Below are 8,749 nucleotides of genomic sequence, written 5' to 3'. Positions count from 1 at the left end.
CCTCCCCCCTCACGCCGATGAGAAAATGCAGCGGTGACGTCAGAGAGCGGGGTTAGAGTTCAAGTTTATTAAGATTCCTATTCCATTGATCCCTCTATTGAACATTGATCCTTTGGTGTGCGTGAGCTCAACAACGTGAACATTGTGTATACAGTGTGTACAAACTGTGTATACGTGTGTACAAACTGTGTATAAGTGTGTGTGTACAAACTGTGTATACAGTGTGTGTGTACAAACTGTGTATAAGTGTGTGTGTACAAACTGTGTATAAGTGTGTGTGTACAAACTGTGTAAATAGTGTGTGTACAAACTGTGTATACAGTGTGTGTGTACAAACTGCGTATAAGTGTGTGTGTGTGTACAACCTGTGTATAAGTGTGTGTGTACAAACTGTATAAGTGTGTGTGTACAAACTGTGTATAAGTGTGTGTGTACAAACTGTGTACAAACTGTGTATGTGTGTACACACTGTGTATAAGTGTGTGTGTACAAACTGTGTATAAGTGTGTGTACAAACTGTGTATACGTGTGTGTGTACAAACTGTGTACAAACTCTATGTGTGTACAAACTGTGTACAAACTGTGTATGTGTGTACAAACTGTGTATTAGTGTGTGTGTACAAACTGTGTATACGTGTGTACAAACTGTGTATACGTGTGTGTGCACAAACTGTGCATAAGTGTGTGTGTGTACAAACTGTGTATAAGTGTGTGTGTGTACAAACTGTGTATTAGTGTGTGTGTACAAACTGTGTATACAGTGTGTGTACAAACTGTGTATAGTGTGTGAACAAACTGTGTATACAATGTGTACAAACTGTGTATAAGTGTGTGTGTGTACAAACTGTGTATACAGTGTGTGTATAAACTGTGTATACAATGTGTACAAACTGTGTATACAGTGTGTGTACAAACTGTGTATACAGCGTGTATGTACAAACTGTGTATACAGCATGTGTGTACAAACTGCGTATAAGTGTGTGTGTGTACAAACTGCGTATAAGTGTGTGTGTGTACAAACTGTGTATACAATGTGTGTACAAACTGTGTATACAGTGTGTGTGTACAAACTGTGACGGTCAGACATTTGTGACGATGTGTGACGTGGGGGGGGGTGACGTCACATCAAAATGCGCAACTTTAAATATAAACGCGATCTATTTAATAAAATAGACTTTTAAATATTTTCTCCTACATCAGAGTGTAGCGCCACATTAAATACACACTACAATGACAATAGTTTAAAGCGATTTGAAGAATGTGTTTTTATTTGGAGGGTTTAAAATGGTTAAATTTCGACTTAAAGCTTTCGTGACTGCAAGGATTCATCTTCTTTGGTTCTTTCGGTAAAGTCACGTAGAATGAGAATAAAATGATAAATTGATAAAATAAAATAACACAATAATATTCTCACGACGTTTCGGCCACAACACAAGCGGCCTTCATCAGGTGAAGGGGAGAGACTGTCTGGAGGACAGCGCTGGAGTGAGAAAGCCACGCTGAGATCACGACCTTTAAGCTGTGTGAGAAGAAACAAAGCGCCTTGACAAAGGAATTAGCATATAATTTAGCATTGAAATGGCTGAGTGATTAGCTCGTGACTGGTCACAGAAAAGGCTATGTTAAAGTTAAAGCATACACATCCGCAAAGGCACCCCTTGACAAAGGAATTAGCATAGAATTTAGCATTGAAATAGCTAAGTTAAAGTATACACATCCGCAGAGGGACTCCTTGACAAAGGAATTAGCATAGAATTTAGCATTGAAATAGCTGAGTGATTAGCTTGTAACTGGTCACAAAAATAGCTATGTTGAAGGCAGAGCACACACATTCACCGAGGCACCTAGTACAAATCAAACAGGAGAATTTAGCATTGAAATAACTAGGCGAATTTAGCATTGAAATAACTGAGTGATCAGCTTGTGACTGGTCACAGAAATGGCTATGTTGAAGTCACGGCCTACACATCTGAGCTATTCACAGTAACTGGGTATACAATACAATATATAATGAATACTATATAGTGAACCAATACAAAATACTAAAATATAAATTACCTCAATGTTATCAATAAACTCTATATTCTCCAATCAGCTAAGCTACCAACAATAAGTCGTTATATATCACAATGCTATATGGCGAAAAATGGGTGGATTCTTACCCTCAACTTTAGCAACACGGATAGCTACGGGTCCCGTTCAGACGGACGAGTTCATCCATGGTCGGAACAGAGGAGGGGGAGAGAGACAGCTGCGAGGCGCTGTTATAGTCCATGTTGTAAACCATACCTTTAACCGTGGTGTGAGAGGTATTAAGAGTCAATGCCAGCAAAAGAGCTGCGTTCTGAAGGTCATTGTAAAATACAATTAATTAAGAACGGAAATGGTTTAAAACATCTTTCCAATGGTTACTAAGCCAGAATCCATCTCGGTTGAAATTGTCTCTGTGCTTGTATTTGTGAATGGCCTCATGAACGAATCTCTCATGGTAGCCGGTTGGTTTGCAAAAAACCTCCGTCTTGGAGAAGTCAATGTCATGTGAGCCCATTTAATTATAACAGTGATCTGCCACGGCAGAGGAGTTCATTCTACCGTGTTTCAAGTCTGCTTTATGTTCGCGGATACGGTCCGAGATATGTCGTTTGGTTTCTCCAATGTAGCTACTACCACAGAGGCACTTTAGTTTGTAAACGCCCGGGTAGCTCAGATGTGCAGGCCTTGACTTCAACATAGCCATTTCTGTGACCAGTCACAAGCTGATCACTCAGTTAATTCAATGCTAAATTCGCCTAGTTATTTCAATGCTAAATTATCCTGTTTGATTTGTACTAGGTGTCTCGGTGAATGTGTGTGCTCTGACTTTAACATAGCTATTTCTGTGACCAGTTACAAGCTAATCACTCAGCTGTTTCAATGCTAAATTCTATGCTAATTCCTTTGTCAAGGAGTGCCTCTGCGGATGTGTATACTTTAACTTAGCTATTTCAATGCTAAATTCTATGCTAATTCCTTTGTCAAGGGGTGCCTTTGCGGATGTGTATGCTTTAACTTTAACATAGCCTTTTCTGTGACCAGTCACAAGCTAATCACTCAGCCATTTCAATGCTAAATTATATGATAATTCCTTTGTCAAGGCTCTTTGTTTCTTCACGCAGCTTAAAGGTCGTGATCTCAGCGTGGCTTTCTCACTCCAGCGCTGTCCTCCAGACAGTCTCGTCCCCTTCACCTGATGAAGGCCGCTTGTGTTGTGGCCGAAACGTTGTGAGAATTTTGTGTTATATTATTTTATCAATTTATTATTTTATTCTCATTTTACGTGACTTTTACTGAAAGAACCAAAGAAGATGAATCCTTGCAGTCACAAAAGCTTTAAATCGACGAACGTTTTGAATTATCTCAATTAAAAAAGAGAGATGATATTGTCGTCCTCTCAGCCGACAAGGGCAATGCCACTGTCATTATGGACAAAACAGAATATAACAACAAAATTCAAGAACTACTCAACGATGGCAGCAATACAAAAATAAAAAGAGATCCCACCAACAGCCTGGTTACCAAAACGAACAAAATCATCCCTGATTCAACAGCATTAATTGATGAGACCAAACAGTTCTCGTTGAAACCCTCTGCTGCCAGACCACCAAGATTATATGGCCTTCCAAAGATACACCCCTTCGTCCCATCGTCTCTACAATCAACTCCCCCACCTATAAACTGGCACGTTTTCTTGCTGCTATACTGCGACCTTTCACTGGAAAAAAAACCACCTCTGCGGTACTAAATTCTACTCACCTGGTATCGACAATCAAAGGCATTTCCCTGTCCCCAGACGACCTGTTTGTCAGTTTTGATGTGGTGTCCTTGTTCACCAAAGTCCCGGTACCTGACACCATCGCTATCATTGAAGACCTGGTTCATCAAGGACTGCACACTGATGTACCCCCCCTGGTGAGACATTGCTTAACCAACACATACTTCACCTGGAATGGACCTTTCTACAAACAAACTGAGGGCACCCCAATGGGCTCCCCCCTATCTCCCGTTGTAGCCAACGTATTCATGGAAAAATTTGAAACTGACGCCATCCAGACTACCACTCTACGCCCGACCTTATGGAAGAAGTACGTGGATCACACCTTTGTCATCTGGCCACATGGCCAGCCTGCTCTAGACCAATTCTGCGACCACATCAATTCCATACACCCAGCCATCAGATTTACCATGGAGGTCGAAAAAGATGGCAAACTACCCTTTTTGGATGTCTTAATTAAAAGTAGACATGATGGTTCAATGAGCCACTCTGTCTACAGGAAAGCTACCCATACAGATGCTTACTTGAAATCGGATTCCCACCACTACCCATCCCAGAAGAACTCCCTCATCAAGACTCTATACCATAGAGCCCAATGCATATCCGACCAGGAACACATTACCAGTGAACTGAAGCACGTACACCAGGCTCTCAGGGCTAATGGTTACTCCGACTACACAATCAGCAAAGCCATCACTCCAGTCGTGAAGAAGGATCCTCTTGTGGAACCACTCAAAACCATCACCTTACCCTACATTGCAGGGGTCACTAAAAAGATCTCCAAAATCCTGAATAAACACAAGATCCAGGTCCGATTCAACACAGTACATAAAATCCGTGATCTAGTTCCATCTGTAAAAGATGCTGTTCCAGACATACAGTACCCGGGCGTTTACAAACTAAAGTGCCTCTATGGTAGTAGCTACATTGGAAAAACCAAACGACATATCTCGGACCGCATCCGCGAACATAAAGCAGACTTGAAACACGGTAGAACGAACTCCTCTGCCGTGGCAGATCACTGTTATAATTCAGTGGGCTCACATGACATTGACTTCTCGAAGACGGAGGTTCTTTGCAAACCAACCGGCTACCATGAGATTCGTTCATGAGGCCATTCACATATACAAGCACAGAGACAATTTCAACCGAGAAGATGGATTCTGGCTTAGTAACCATTGGAAAGATGTTTTAAACCATTTCCGTTCTTAATTAATTGTATTTTACGATGACCTTCAGACCGCAGCTCTTTCGCTGGCATTGACTCTTCATACCTCTCACACCACGGTTAATGGTATGGTTTACAACATGGAGTATAACAGCGCCTCACAGCTGTCTCTCTCCCCCTCCTCTGTTCCGACCATGGATGAACTCGTCCGTCTGAACGGGACCCGTAGCTAAAGTTGAGGGTAAGAATCCACCAATTTTTCGCCATATAGCATTGTGATATATAACGACTTATTGTTGGTAGCTTAGCTGATTGGAGAATATAGAGTTTATTGATAACATTGAGGTAATTTATCTTTTAGTATTTTCATTGGTTCACTATATAGTATTCATTATATATTGTATTGTATACCCAGTTACTTTGAATAGCTCAGATGTGTAGGCCTTGACTTCAACATAGCCATTTCTGTGACCAGTCACAAGCTGATCACTCAGTTATTTCAATGCTAAATTCGCCTAGTTATTTCAATGCTAAATTCTCCTGTTTGATTTGTACTAGGTGCCTCGGTGAATGTGTGTGCTCTGACTTTAACATAGCTATTTCTGTGACCAGTTACAAGCTAATCACTCAGCTATTTCAATGCTAAATTCTATGCTAATTCCTTTGTCAAGAGGTGCCTTTGCGGATGTGTATGCTTTAACTTAACATAGCTTTTTCTGTGACCAGTCACAAGCTAATCCCTCAGCCATTTCAATGCTAAATTATATGCTAATTCCTTTGTCAAGGCGCTTTGTTTCTTCTCACACAGCTTAAAGGTCGTGATCTCAGCGTGGCTTTCTCACTCCAGCGCTGTCGTCCAGACAGTCTCGTCCACTTCACCTGATGAAGGCCGCTTGTGTTGTGGCCGAAACGTCGTGAGAATATTATAGTGTTATTTGATTTTATCAATGTATTATTTTATTCTCATTCTACGTGACTTTACCGAAAGAACCAAAGAAGATTTAAAATGGTTAATTAACATTTGTTCCCAGTCTGTATTGACAGGGATCCGTGATTCTTATTCTCAAGTTATATTTTGATATCCTGAGGTTGAAGATATAGCTAAGCTTCAAACCTAACTGTTGGTAGCTCATAATGATTAACTGCCCTTTGTTGTATATGCCGGGCATTGGAAATTGAATAAACCAATAAATGTTAAATGTTAATTTACGCGTATAAATTATGCCAATTAGAGAGATAATCAAATTAGTTCATGCGAATGTGTGCGATTATGCTAATGTAAGCTGTTATGATATTTAGGCCCTCCCTCGTTGTCGAGGGTAGTATTACCAATCGGGATAATACAATTAATGTATGAAGTTATGCAGGTGTGCTGTAAGTATGCTAGATTCAGCTCGGCTTCCTTGTCTCGGTTCGTATTATTACTCGGTATAATACAATTATTCTCGCTTTAACATTTACCGATTATGTATTAGTGTGTTTATGTCAGGTCTCCAAATTCAAATCTCATCGCAGGAAACAGTTCCTATAATTAATATTATTACGCATGAGCTTAGGAAAGAAACAATCAAACACTTCTGTGTTAAGCAATTTAAATTTCGAAACAAAAACATAATACTCTAATATGCGAACTCTTATGCTTGGAATTGTCAACACAGTACTCCTGGAGATGTTCTCACCGATCCATACATTTAACCCTCAATGATCACATTGTTAAATTGGGTAACAGAATAATCGATTAATTCCTTACAGTAACGCGAACATACATGGTGATAGGAAAAAGTCCTTAAAATTCATATGAAGGGCAATAAAGAAACATGTCCCGAAGGCAAAAGTATACGGCAATGAATTAATTGGGAAGATTATGTAGTTACGAAATGTCTTGGGACAATGGTGTGCGACAGTCTGCCCGCTTCAACAATTGCTTATCAATTGGCTGAGGCTTCAATTCATTTGCAGGCAATATTCTGTGATCAAAAGAACGATTTCAACACAATATTCTCCCTGTGAGTGTGTAGAGTCGTAACGTAGGTTTCTAAACGTTTGGTTTCATCAATTAATTCATTGGCAATAGTTATCCAATTAAAAAGAAAAAAATAACGACTGAAATACTTCTAAATGACTGTATCCATGTAACTCAATGGGCCGCAATGTTCCTCGTTATCAGCTAGTAGTTGACGCACTTATCATGAGTCTTCTTGTAAGTGTTAATGTGTGAGTGTTGTTGATCTTCTTGCGTTAAGCAAACGCCGAGGTTGGACATCCCTTGTATCAAAAATGTCTTTGTCTCCTGCGGAGAGGTGAGGGTGTGAGGGTGGGCGTGTCTTACAAACGGTGGGCGTGTCTTACAACGGTGGGCGTGTCTTACAACGGTGGGCGTGTCTTACAACGGCGGGCGTGTCTTACAACGGCGGGCGTGTCTTACAACGGTGGGCGTGTCTTACAACGGTGGGCGTGCCTTACAACGGTGGGCGTGTCTTGCAACGGTGGGCGTCTTACAACGGTGGGCGTGTCTTACAACGGTGGGCGTGTCTTACAACGGTGGGCGTGTCATACAACGGTGGGCGTGTCAGACAAACGGTGAGCGTGTCTTACAACTGTGGGCGTCTTACAACGGTGGGCGTGTCTTACAACGGTGGGCGTGTCTTACAACGGTGGCAGATACAGGCTCCTTCCACTGCTGGAGGAGCTGCGCCGCACGCGCTCCCTCCTGCCCCGTGCTCTTTGCCGATAACCCGACTGCGCGTGCAGTTCGTTCGCCGGCGGCAGACACCCTTGCTCGTTATTCTGTTGCTCGGCTGTGGCTGCTGGTGGGAGCCGGCACTCAGGATGGAATTACTTTGAGCGACGCTTCTCCTGTCGGCTCTAAACTCGCGTTCGGCGGCACGTCGCTACTCGGCGAGTCTCTCCATCCCCGGTTGATTGCAGAGTCTCACCCCGGAGCTTGCCGCTCGCCCGCACCCTCTTCTGAGAGAGCTGTCTCTTGCCGAGCTGTCCCTTTGTCGAGCTCCCCGTGTCGAGCTGAACTGTGTGTCGTAGGAATAGGGTTCACCCTTTTTTTAACTGGCACAAAAAACTGGCACCTCTATTCAAGGCATCATGTTTGCAATAACCACAACACAAGCAGTCAAAATGTAAACAAAGAGTTTTATACTCTGATAGTGCGCTGTTCTTGAGCTGCCACGCCCCCTGGCGTCCCCCGGCCCAACACCAATGGAGACCAGGCTCCAAGAAAAGCCAGGGGGCGTGGCGGCTCAAGAACAGCGCACTATCAGAGTATAATACTCTTTTGTTTGCATTTTGACTGCTTGTGTTGTGGTTATTGCAAACATGATGCCTTGAATAGAGGTGCCAGTTTTTGTGCCAGTTAAAAAAAGGGTGAAACCTATTCCTATATCTTGTTACTGGCAAAGGAGGTCTCATGATGTGTGTGTCGTGTTGCTGTTTTTAATCCAAAAAATCTCCCCTCTGCGCGTCTCTTGCGAGAGAAAAAGAAACAGATGCTTACTCCGTCATGCTCTAATCCCCCCTCCCCTCTTCCCTTGGTGACCCCGGGCTGCTTTACATCAAATTGATGTTTGTTTGCCCTCCCAACCCCTCTCTTCGCGGTGTCCGCCAAGGGAGGGGACGCACCTTTCATACGTTTTATGGCTACCATGTGTTTGTGTCAAATTGTTGGAAGACAAAGGCGGGCGGGGAGGCTCTGATTAAATGGAATACATTTATCTGGTCTTTGTGTTTGACATATTTCTTGTACCTCTAATGAATTA

This window comes from Petromyzon marinus, chromosome 71 (genome assembly GCF_048934315.1).
Source record: "Petromyzon marinus isolate PM22_M1 ecotype Great Lakes invasive population chromosome 71, UKy_Petmar_22M1.pri1.0, whole genome shotgun sequence".
In the NCBI taxonomy this organism is placed as follows: Eukaryota; Metazoa; Chordata; class Hyperoartia; order Petromyzontiformes; family Petromyzontidae; genus Petromyzon; species Petromyzon marinus.
The sequence above is the reverse complement of the archived record's forward strand: the minus strand, read 5'-3'. Positions refer to the sequence as shown.